The sequence below is a fragment of the Ursus arctos genome, unplaced genomic scaffold (assembly GCF_023065955.2).
Source record: "Ursus arctos isolate Adak ecotype North America unplaced genomic scaffold, UrsArc2.0 scaffold_14, whole genome shotgun sequence".
Lineage (NCBI taxonomy): Eukaryota > Metazoa > Chordata > Mammalia > Carnivora > Ursidae > Ursus > Ursus arctos.
In genome coordinates this window covers 42011733-42024183 of record NW_026622808.1, presented here as the reverse complement: position 1 = coordinate 42024183, position 12451 = coordinate 42011733, and the positions used below count along the sequence as shown (strand labels likewise).

General features: G+C 38.2%; 1 protein-coding gene across 8 annotated transcripts in view; it reads left to right on the top strand.

The window, feature by feature from the left end:
* Window positions 1-12451, top strand: part of FHIT (fragile histidine triad diadenosine triphosphatase) — a 1391990-nt gene that overhangs the window by 720003 nt on the left and 659536 nt on the right. The gene's annotated exons all lie outside the window — the stretch shown is intronic.

The window sequence follows — 12451 nt, the reverse complement described above, 5'->3', positions numbered from 1 at the left end:
AAGTCAAAAGCCATAAAGCAAAGATAGATTGAGGTGGTAGAAACAAATGGGTCCCAAACCACCGAGCAATATTTCCTAAATGCCGATGAAAGAAAGCAGTTTTTCTAGCCATCTCATCAAAACTGTCATTGGTCAAAGCTTTATTCTCCCTTTGGAAAGAAAAAAAAAAAAAAAAGAAAGAAAAAAAAGAGGAGGGGAGCTAGGGAGAGGGAGAAATCTTAGTTCTTTATGGAGGTAATTGTGATGGCAGGAGAGCAGGAAAGAGAGAAGAGGAAGATAGAGCTTCCAAAGCAAGAGGGGCAAGGAAGAGAGATGGTGGTGATAAAGCACAGGATGGGGGAATGAATCCTCATGTGCAAAGCAGGGCAGTATAAGACAACTTGGAAACAAAGATGTGTTAAAGCACATGTTCCTCAGGGACGCCTGGGTGGCTCAGTCAGTTAAGGTGCTGCTCAGGTCATGATCCCAGGGTCCTGGGATCAAGTCCTGCATCGGGCTCCATGCTCAGTGGGGAGCCTCTTTCTCCCTCTGCCTGCTGCTCCCCCATTTGTGCTTGTGCGCTCTCTCTCTTTCTCTCTGAAATAGATAAATAAAATCTTTAAAGCATATGTTCCCCTGAACAGAACTTCAGTGTATATGCAAATTCAAATGCAACCAATAACCAGGTTAAAAAAAAAAAGTATAACCCGACAGACCAGTATTTAAGCCACTTAAATGCCGAGATCCTTGTAAGAAATGTTTTTTAAAAAAGTCAACCAGGTGAAGTGGGCAATGGATGTGGATGGGCAATTACAGAACAAAAAAATTCAAATGACCAGTATAAAAGGAAGGGATTAATCTCAGAATTGCCAAGTCAAAAAACAAGATTTTTACCCACAAATTGGGCAAAACTAAAAAAATATACAACACGTTAGTTAGAATGCAGAGAAATGTTGGGGGCAGTATACATTGCTTAGCAGTTTGGCCATATCATTTTGAATTAAAAATATACCTTTGACACAACAGTCTAATCTTTATAAATTTATTCTATATAAAAAATTACAAGATTATTCATTGCAACATTGTCCATAGTGGCAAAAATTTGAACAAAATGAATTTTTATCAATAGGAGATGAGTTGAATAGACTGTGATATGTCTGTACTATAGATTATTAGATTAAAATGAGAATATATATTTGATGTGGAGAACTGCACATGATATATTATAAAATTAGCAAAGGAAGTTACAGGTAATGTGTAAAGCATGATGCCTTTTCTTCTTCTTCTTCTTTTTTTTTTTTTTTAACTCTGGTTAAACCAAAACCAAACCCTTATATTTGTGATTATGGGTAATAGTTAGGCACAGTGAAAAACATATCAGACTGGAAGTTAACATTGAAAGTGGTCTGAGAAGAAAGAATAAAAGCCAAAAAAAAAAGAAAAGAAAAGCAAGATTCAGAATTCTCTAAACCACTTTATCCCAAACCTTTATATCTATACATTTCCAAGGATTAGAAGGTAATATAATAGACTTTTGAGGTTAGTAGTGGAATTATGGGTGGTTTTAATTATCTTGTTACTTATTTTTTATTTTTTTAATAAAATGGGATGAATTCTATAATTGGAAAAAATCAAATTTATTTCAAAACTAAGGGGAAAATGTTAATGCTTATTATCTTGATCTTACCCATAAGAAAACTGACCCTCACTGGTAACTGTACCTCTCCAGGGCTCCAGATCGTACACAGTGGAGATATGATTAGGTTTCACCAAAATGACAGAAAATTATAGACCAATATGGAAAGACAATTACAAGTAAGAAATCAGAGAAGGAACAATTTCAGCAAAAAATATTGAAGGAAAAAACAAACCACAAATGTGCTAATGGAACTGTCAGCCACCAGGAAAAGCCCACCTCACCCCCATCACCTTCAGACCACAGCTGAGAATTAACTCAGGTTAGAAACAAGGTGGTGTTTGATGACCTTGATCTATAACAGAGTGAGAAAAATTTCAGGAATGTAAAAACCAAAGATTTTATTTGGGGGCTCAAAATGGTGGTGGAGGAGGGGGGGTGAGGCACAGAGGCTGTGCTGTTTCTTGCCCCTGTTTCACATTTGGCAAATTAGGAAAGGCAGTGAATTAGGGAAGTTCGCATTATGGCTGAGACAAGATGAGGATCTGAGCTAATGATGATAGAGAGGGGGCTGTTCACGGCACTTGCTAAAACCAGGTGCTGCTTCACAGTTATTAAATCATTTAACCCTCACGACAATTTGATGAGGTAGGCACCATTAGCTCCACTGTGCACACGAGGGAATGGTGTGGAGCAAAATGTACTAACTTGTCCAAGATGACCTGGCTAGTAAGCGGTGGATGTGAGATTTGTGGTTGGGCTGCTTGACTCCGGGGCACGTGATCTGAAGGGCTGTGCTCTGCTGTTGCTGGTTAAGAAGTGACTATCGAAACCATTCAGGCCACTTTGGACTCATACTTTCCATTGGGATTAAAGGAGATAGAATAAATTTACTTCTAAGACCTTATAGTTGGAGGGGCACCTAGGTGCTCACTTGGTTAAGCCCCCAACTCTTGATTTCAGCTCAGGTCAAGATCTCAGGATCATCAGATTGAGCCCTGACTCAGGCTCCACACTCAGCATGGAGTCTGCTTCTCTTTCTCTTTCTCTCTCCTTCGGTCTTTCCCCCCTGTTTGAGCATTCTCCCTTTCTCCCTCTTGCTCTCTAATAAATAAATCTTAAAAAAAAAAACAAAAAACAAAAAAACAAAACAAACAAAAAAACCTTGTATATGTTTCAGAGCCTTTTTGTGTGTATACAAATCTAAAGATGTACGGATCTGAATTTTGGCTGTTAGTTTTACAAAATTTAGATGACCATATGCTGTATGTCCAGCAACTTACTCTCTTGAACTTGGTCTATCACAGACCACTTTCTCTGTCAGTAGATATGGATCTTCTTCAGTATTTGTCACTGCTGTGTAGTATTCCATCATGTGCACTTGCTGATGGAGTTACCTCTTGTTGGACTAAGCAAATAGAAACAAAGAAGGAATTCATTTCTGCCTCCAACTGTACCACCTGCCAGAAAAGGAGGGTTAATTAGCTGACTTTTAATTACAAGAATAATTTGAGGTCCAGTTGAAATCTCAGTTGAAAATTTAAGGTTCAGTACCATTTAAGAGAAGTAAAAAGTATACCCTGATAACTGTGCTAATAGCCTGTGTATATGTGTGTATGTATTTAATAGGGGATATATATTAATATAAGATGACATTACATAAAATGCATATCATATAATTTTATAACCTAATGTGCTAATAGTTTAATATATATTTAAAACAAATAAATCTTCTCTTGATGCTTCTTCATTTTTGATTTTTGCAGTTTTGCTTTATTTAAGGTGAGATAGAGGAGGGTTTTGGGTGCATTCTGTCACCGGAATGCTGTTTCGTCTTTCAGCTAAGATCACAAAATGTAGTGATTAATTTAATGCACACAGGTTAGCAGCCTTTTATAATATTAATTGCAACCAGAGGCCCATTTGTGCCCCATAAAATACAAGCCTGCCTGCTTTATTTATTGAACAAATGTACATCTTAGGCACTCGCTAGCCATTGTAGAAGATGCTGGTGTATTTGAAGCTTTGAGTGACTCACAGGGAGTTCATAAAATACTCCGTAGGTTTTGGTGATGTTTGAGACCTTGTGGAAGGAGACTGACATGGAAATGAAGTCAACTTCACAGACCTCTGGGATCCGTTACAGCCCGAGATGCTCTTAACACATAATTAGCCAGGGCTGTTAATCACATTTAACAGGTGTTGAGAAATGAACTGAGACAAGGTATCTGCTGTGACCACTTTCTTCTCTGCTTTGGTTAGGGGACCTACTGCCGTCGGAACCCACCCCCATCCCACGCACACGCTCTGAAATGTGACTCTGCATTGTATTTTCTCCATGTTGTCATCGGTCTCTTGATTGTTGAGAATGGTGACATTCACAATAAAAAACCCACAAGGAATCTGTCTGAAGGTCCCCAGGAGAGCTCTTAATGAATGCGTGCTCCTTGGCTTTATTCTATTTTCTTTGCCTCTTTTCTCATTCAAGCCTGTATCTGATTTGTCTGTCGGTTATTGAGAGACAAATCCAAACTTCTGTGAATGGCAGGTAACTCCATCTCAGCAAATGGGCTGCTTCTGTCTCTGGGGTCAGAAAGTGTCAGACCAAAAGCGACCCATCTCCTTTTACACGTGTCCTCACTGCTTCAATAGTGTAAGAGTGAAAACCTCTGTGCCGAGTCTCCTTTCAGCTCTTTTCGTGAATCCAGTCTCCTGGAACAAAATGGAAATAATACAGATAAAACATACCTTTTTATACCACTAACCCTCCTCCTGGTCCCTCCTCCCCTCCCCTCCCCTGGCAAACAGTTTGTGCTAATTCTTCCAAACTTCTGAAAGAAAGGCAATTGCTTGCCAGAAAAATGTTCTGTAGAAAACATAAAGCATTGCTAAATTGGAATTTTTTTTTCTTTGCTTTTGTTTTTAGTTACTGGAGTCATACTGTGGAGCTGCAACTTATCCAGTGAATAGTTTGTCTTTTATATTCATATCTTTAAAATTATTTTATTCTTTTTCACTAGCATTGCATTTCAGACTACAGGTATATCCGAATTTATTTAGCCATTGCCCTGTTGACGAGCTGATGGCTGTTTCTAGGTTTTCACGTTCACAGCTAGACTGGTCACTCAGCCAAAGCCAGCCCACGGCTGTTTTTGTGTGGCCCACAAGCTAACACATATTTTCAATTTTTAAATGGTGGGAAAAAGAATCAAAAGATGAATATTATTTCTTGACATGGGAAGATTATATGAAATTCAAATATCAGTGTCTTTAAATAAAATTTTATTGGAACCCAGCCATACTCATTCATTTATGCATCATCTGTGGCTGCTTCTGTACTTACATGGGCTAATTTGAGTTGTTTCCACAGAGACTAGAAGGCTTGCAAAGCCTAAAATATTTACTATTTGTCCTTTTACAGAAAATGTTTACTGGTTTCTGGTCTAAGGTCAATAAGAAGAAAGAGAATTTCTATATCACAGCATTAGAAAAAATGTAATAAACTGCCAAATGCTCCTTTAAGTGGTTGTATACATTTGCAGTGTGTAGGAGAGAATACTTATTTCTTTACATCATTGCTTTAAAAAAATACATTATAAAAGTTGCCTCTCACCTTCTCTTGTGGGGAAATAATGGCATCTTGCTATCTAGTTAGTTTTGCTTTTTCCTACTTCTAACATGGTTTGTCTCATCTTTTCGTATTTCTTGGTCTTTTGTGGGTTTTCTCTATTTTTGTAATTATAACACATGCCTCTTAGAGGTAATAACTTAAAAACTAAGAAGTAAGAATACCATTTACAGAACTTCTCTGTGCCAGGTACTATGCTGAGTGCTTCACAGATGCTATTTTATATGAGCACTACAGCAACCCCTGAGGTAAGTATTAATATCGTCTCATGAGAAAAGTGAGGCTCAGAGAGGTTAATCACTTACCCATGGTCACACAGCTCATTTACGATAGGGACAGTTTTTTTGTTTTTGTTTTTTATTTTTTATTTTATTTTTTTTAAAAGATTTTATTTATTTATTCGACAGAGATAGAGACAGCCAGCGAGAGAGGGAACACAAGCAGGGGGAGTGGGAGAGAAAGAAGCAGGCTCATAACAGAAGAGCCTGATGTGGGGCTCGATCCCATAACGCCGGGATCACGCCCTGAGCCGAAGGCAGACGCTTAACCGCTGTGCCACCCAGGTGCCCCTGTTTTTTTTTTTTTTAAATTATAGGTGACTTCTTACACTTCTGTGAGCAGTGTAGGATAAATACGTCAAGCATACGATTAGTAGAAAAAATTTTAAGTTAGGAACTTTGTTTTCGATCCATGCCCTTGCTTGTCCAGCACCTATGAATATTTTCAGGTAGCCAAGGATCTTTCAAAGTCTCAAGTCATAGTTAAACCTTGCTTCTCTTTAACTTAGAAGTTTGTATCATCTAATACTTTAGGAGAACCTGTAATTGCCAGAATCACTTAATGATTGTTGTGGCTTCACAGAGGCTGGCAATCATGAGCTCAGTGTAGTCAAAGCAGATCTATTATTGGAGGCAAAAACCTTCTGTTCACATTCTGGCTCTCTGACTTATTTGCCACGTGACTTTGGCCAAGTGATTTTGCCTTGCTAGGTTCTATTCTTTTTTCACTGCTTGCTTAAATATGATTGACAATATTGCATGTCTATCAAAGGCATAAGGCATTATTTTGAGATAATTTTGCCCTTGACAAGGAACCAGGCCTTATCTACACCTTTCTCAAAATGTACTCCTCACTCTACCAATAGCAGAATGCCTGAGGATGTCTACCAAAACACAGATTGTTGGGTTCCATGTCATCTGATTGAGTCAGGAGCTCTGAGGGAGGTTCTTGGAAATCTATCCTTCCAGCAAGTTCCCAGATGAGTTTTGGGCTAAATCAGAACCAACCACCAAACCCTCAAAATTCTGATGGCTTTCTTTTATTGAAAATACTAAAAAAGACTGTCTTTTTGTTTGTTTGTTTGTTTGTTTGTTTGTTTTTGGAAGCCAGTAAAATATTTCAAACCATGTAAGATCAAGTATCTCTTCTTTACATATGATCTGAATTCCTTTTACAGTAATTATAAGCACATATCCTGTCAGCGAAAAAGCTGCCTTTGCCATAATCGTTACAATGTCCCATGTTTAAAGGCAGCTGTCGCTCTTTGGACTCTTTTATCTTTTCTATTAAATGTGCTGTGATAACATCGAGTTCTTTGGATGATAGAGGCTGCGTTAACTTAGGAACACCTTGTAAAACACTTTGATTTTGAAGTTGATTCTTTGCATTCCTTGATGGGATTTCTTACAGGTTCTCAGCTTAGAAGAGGGTAATAGAAGTTCTTCCTTTAGGAAGAGAAACAGGCCTGACTCTCTCGACTGACTCCACGTCCTAGACAGGTTTTGAAGTGGCACTGATACCATCACGTTTCATTTGTGAGGACGTCTAGACTTCCGTGCCTCATCTTCCAGCCTCGGTTCATGTAACTCACCGTCCTGTGCATGCTCTAGATGAGTTCTCAAAGTACGTGTCCCGGTCTAGAGGCATCAGAATCAGGACATCTGGGAACTCATTAGAAATGCCGATTCTCTGCATGACTCCAGAGCTGTTGAATCAGAAATTTGGGGGTGAGACTCAGCAATCCGTTTAACAGGTCTTCCGTGTGATTCTGATGCATGCTCAAGTTTGAGCACCAGCTGGATTCTTGAGTTCCAACTCATAGGCCTCTTCTGCCCACCTGAACTAAGTATCTCCCTCCCTGGCCTCTCACCTGTCTTGCTCGTCCTTATCACTGCACCCACTTTGTTTCTTTCATGCTCTATCACCATTTGTAGTTACATATTTATTTCTGTTCTCTTAACTAGATCATAAGCTTTGTAATCGCTAAAACCATACCTATTTTATTCACCAATATATCCCCCAGCATGGAGCACAGTGCCTGGCATGTGGTAGACATTAAAAAAATATTTAATCCAATGAGATGAGTGAACGATCAGTTAATATGAAGTGACTGAGGTTATATTTCTTCTGATCTGCTCTTTTTTGCTTGTTTGCTTTTTTGTTATTGATATAGACAGCCACACACTATCAGTTTCGTAACTAATTTGTAAACAGTTTACAAGAAACACACACGGCTCCCTGTGATCAACTTGCTCTGCAACTTTCAAATGCAGTGGCATTATCTTTACCATTATAGATATTTCCGTTTCAGGACAGAGACTGTGTTCAAAGCATGCACTTAGCGTGCACTCAGTAAGGAGTTAACATGTAGCCATCTGGTTCTGGCAGCTAGGAATGGAATTGGCAGGATACTTCTCGACCAAGACCCTTAGCTTTGTTGACCTAGTAACTCCGGTGTCCTGAGCTATGCCTATTGCTAGAGTTAAACTCGGGGAAGCTGTTCTATAGGTCTGCCTTTGTCTTCCTCAGCCTTTCTCCCCTTTTCCCTCCTGCCTCCCACAGCCCCACATCTCACCTTCTCCCCAATGCCCGGCTCATTTAACAGTTTTAGATTTATTAACTCTTTGATGGCCATCCCTTCTATTGAACAGGTGTTATCCTTCTGGTTCATGCTTCAGATATTCTCTGAAGAGCTGGTGAAAATTATTTGCTGCATGGATGTAAAAGAACTTCCTGCCTCCTAGAAATCAAGTCTTTTCGCTTGCAGCAGCAACAGCAACAACACAGGTTTGAGAGGTTAGGTAGGGATTTGAATCTCTGCTCAACCCCTTCTTAGGTGAGAGGACTTGAGCCAGGTCCTTCGCTTCCGGGGGCCAGAGTTCGCCTGTCTGTAAAATGGAGATAATAGCTACCTTCTGGCACAACTATGAGGATGGAGGAACTTTGCGGAGGAGCTCATTCCTCCTTGGTGCTCAGGGTATGGCACTTACAGTGGACAAATATCAGGAACAATCCCCGGGATCTCGGACTAGGAGCACTGCAGAGGGAGAGATATTTGTAACAGAGGCCACATTAAAAATCAAATTTAAATCTTGGCAGAAAGAAGAGAGGTAGAGACTGAATCTCTTAAGGAACTAAATGTGAAACTGGTCTTTCTTTTTTGTCTTTGCACACTGTTGAGAAAAGTTACCTGCTAATGGGTTGTGAGGAGTGCAAGCTAATACATGTCCTTCCCCCCTCCCCCGCCCCCGCCATCCTCAGGATTCTTCTTAAATAAATGATGATAAACTTGCTGCATTTTACTTTAATGATCATTCCATGCTAAATTCCTGAAAGTGAAGATAACACGGGTAAACAAAATTTTCCCCCCAAATAATAAATACAAAGATCTGTTTGTGAAATGTTTAAAACATGTGTTCCAACATAACTCTCCTAAGGAGTCATCCTGCAGTTTTCCAGAGGGAAAAGTCAGATTCATACCTCCTTGGAAATGACTTCCACTAGAGATTTGAGTGTGGTCCAGTGGATCCAGCTCAAGTATATTAATGGCGGGACTTTTAGATCTTTCCTATTTTACCTCAAATTATACAATGTATGAGGTTTGTTGAAAGCATTTTCTTTTTTGTAACCACCATCTGACACATTTTTTTCCTGACCTGATCTGAAACATGATTTTAAGTTCTTACCTTGCCAATCACAAAATAGGCCAGCCTCCTCCCAGTCATTCGCATTATGTGGCAAGTAAACAACAGTCAGCTGGAAGGACATAATCCAGAAAGTTCAGCCAATGCATCACCATTAGGTCCAGGAATACAATATACATAGTAATTAGCGGTGGCTGTATGAACCCTACAGCACTTGGCACTTGCTCAGAGATTTTGTAAATGTCTGTGTTCCTGGGAGTCTGTACTCCCCTAGCATTGTAGTAGGATTATTGTCCTTCTGGACACATTAAGTGGATTATTTTGTTAGAGGAGGAGAAGCCATGAAAAATAATGTGCCATTTTTTCCCCTTGTAGCAGATGCTGGTTTCTTTGATAATTTCCAAGTTGAAATGAGAAAAAGAATAGCTTTCCTTCTTAACAGGAGGCAAAATGTCTTACTGAATAGACTGGGGAAAACCAATTCATCAGATTTAAGAACTAGTTTCAGACTTTTCTGATTTGTAAAGAATATTGGCATCAGTATCTTATAATTTAGAGTACTTGGGAGCTCACATCCTTACACACTGGTGTAGATAGAAATCCATTATGTTTATGTAAATGACATTACATCTTAGGTACACATAGGAGAAGTTAATGCTTCCCTGACTTCTCTCAAATGTTTCTCCCTCTCAGGGACCTTTGGCACACTACCTAAGTTTTCCCGCCTGCCTCAGGATCCTAGAATCAGAGCTTGACAGGAGCGTAGCTGTATTTTGCTAAAACAAAACTTTGTCTTTTTACTCCGTGTAGGAAAAAAGAAAGATCTTGGGTTGCAGTGTGTGTATTTGGAGAAAGTCACTAAATAAGCAGGATGCTTATGAGAAGAGAAACCAACCTGTATATATCAACCTCTTTTTTCTGTTTTTTCTTATCTTTTTTACTTTTTGACCCCTTTACCATAACCCAACATCATTAACCACTGGCAGCCCCCAATCTGTTCTCTGTATTGGTTTCTGAGCTTGTTTTTGTTTTTCGATCCCACATATAAGAGAGATGAGGGAGTATTAGTCTTTGTTTGTCTGACTTATTTTACTTAGCACAATGCCCTTAAGGTTCATTTATGTTGTCACAAATGGTAGAATTTCCTCATTTTTTTAGAGCTGAATAATATTCCGTTGTATATATATGGATACCACGTCTTCTTTATCCATTCATCCATCAGTGGATACTTAGATTGTTGCCATATTCTGGCTGTTGTCAGTATCGCTGCAATGAACATGGAGGTGCATGTATCATTTCGAGTAAGTGAGTCTACGGCCACACCACCCTGACTGCGCCCGATCTCATCGAGTGTTTTTGTTTTCTTTGAGTAAGTACACAGAAGTGGAATTGCTGGATCCTATGGTAGTTCTTTTTTGATTTTTCGAGGAAACTGCATATTTTCCAAAGTGGCTGCACCACCTAATATTCTCAACGGCAGTGCATGAACATTCCCTTTTATCCATGTCCTTGGCAATACTTCTCTTTTTGATAGTAGCCGCTTTAACAAACGTGAAGTGCTAGCTCATTGTGTTTTGACGTACATTTCCCTGATTAACGATGTTGAGCATCTTTTCATATACCTGGGAGCCATCTGTATGTCTTCTCTGGAAAAATGTCTATTCACATCTTCTGCCTGTTTTTTAATTGGGTCATTTGCTTTTTGAGTTCTTTATATATTTTGAATATTAGCCCCTAGTGAGATATATGATTTGCAAATATTGTATCCCGTTCAATAGATTGTCTTTTCATTTCGATGATGGTTTTCTTCTTTCTTTATTTTTTTTCTTTTTCTTTTTCTCTTTCTTTCTTTCTTTTTTTTTTTTTTTTTTTTAAGTAGGCTTCCTACCCATTTTGGGGCTCGAACTCTCAAACTCATAATGCCAAGATTGAGAGTCTCATGTTCTACTGATTGAGCCAGCTATGTGCCCCTTCATGATGGTTTTCTTTGCTGTGCAGAAGCTTTTTAGTTTCATGTAGTCCCATTTGTTTATTTTTGCTGTTGTTGCCTTTTCTTTTGTTGCCAGATTTAAAAAATCATCTCCAAGACCTATGTCAAGGAACTTGTAGCCTATGTTTTTCTTCTGAGAGTTTAATGGTTTCAGGTCTTATGTTCAGGTCTTTAATCCATTAACAGTTAATTCTTGTGTATGTTGTAAGATAGTGGTCCAGTTTCATTATTTTGCATGTGGCTATCCAATTTTCCCAGCACCATTTATTGGAGAGGCTTTCCACATTGTATATTCTTGGCTTCTTTGTCATAAATTAATTGACCATATATATGGGGGTTTATTTCTAGATTGTCATAAATTAATTGACCATATTTGTGTGGGTTTATTTCTAGGTTCTGTATTCTATTCCACTGATCCATGTGTCTGTCTTTTATGCCAGAACCATTCTGTCATCTGCAAAGAATGGCAGTTTAACGTTTTCCTTTTCAATTTGAATGCTTTTCATTTCTTTTTCTTGATTAATTGTTCTGATTAGAACTTCTATTAATTTGTTGAAATAAAGGGGCAAGAGTGGACATCCTTGTCTTGTTCCTGATCTCAGAGGAAAAGCTTTTAGCTTTTCATCATTGAGTATGATGTTAGCTGTGGGCTTGTCATGTATGGCCTTGATTATGTTTAGGCATGTGTCTTCTATACCTGCTTTGTTGAGAGTTTTTATCATAAATGGATGTTGAATTTTGTGAAATGATTTTTCTGCATTTATTGAGATGATCATAAAATTTTTATCCTTTCTTTTGTTAATGTGGCATATCATGTTGACTGATTCATGGGTATTGAACCATCCCTGTATCCCTAGAATAAATCATACTTGATCGTGGTGTATAATCCTTTTAATGTATTGTTGAGTTCATTTATATAAGCCTCTTAAATAACATTTGAAAAATTAATATTAGGATCTTGAATCTTATATCCTACTCAATAGTTTTCCAGGAAAATTATTTAACTCATTAACTAGCTTGAATTTTTAAAACAAAATGAAGGATATATTGTTTATCCTACAATGGAAATTCAACTCTGTCTTTTAATACAATTTTGTGAAAAGTTACTTATATGCATTTTAAGTAACTATCTATAAGGTGTTATCTGTTCATGTCAATCGTTTCTAAAGTAAAACAAAGTGATTTGAACTCTTTATGAATTTATCTTTTGCCAGTTAACATATTTTAAATAATTTCTTGCAGTGCTATTTGCCACAGTAATATCTTATAAGAATCTATTGATAATGGCTTAACCT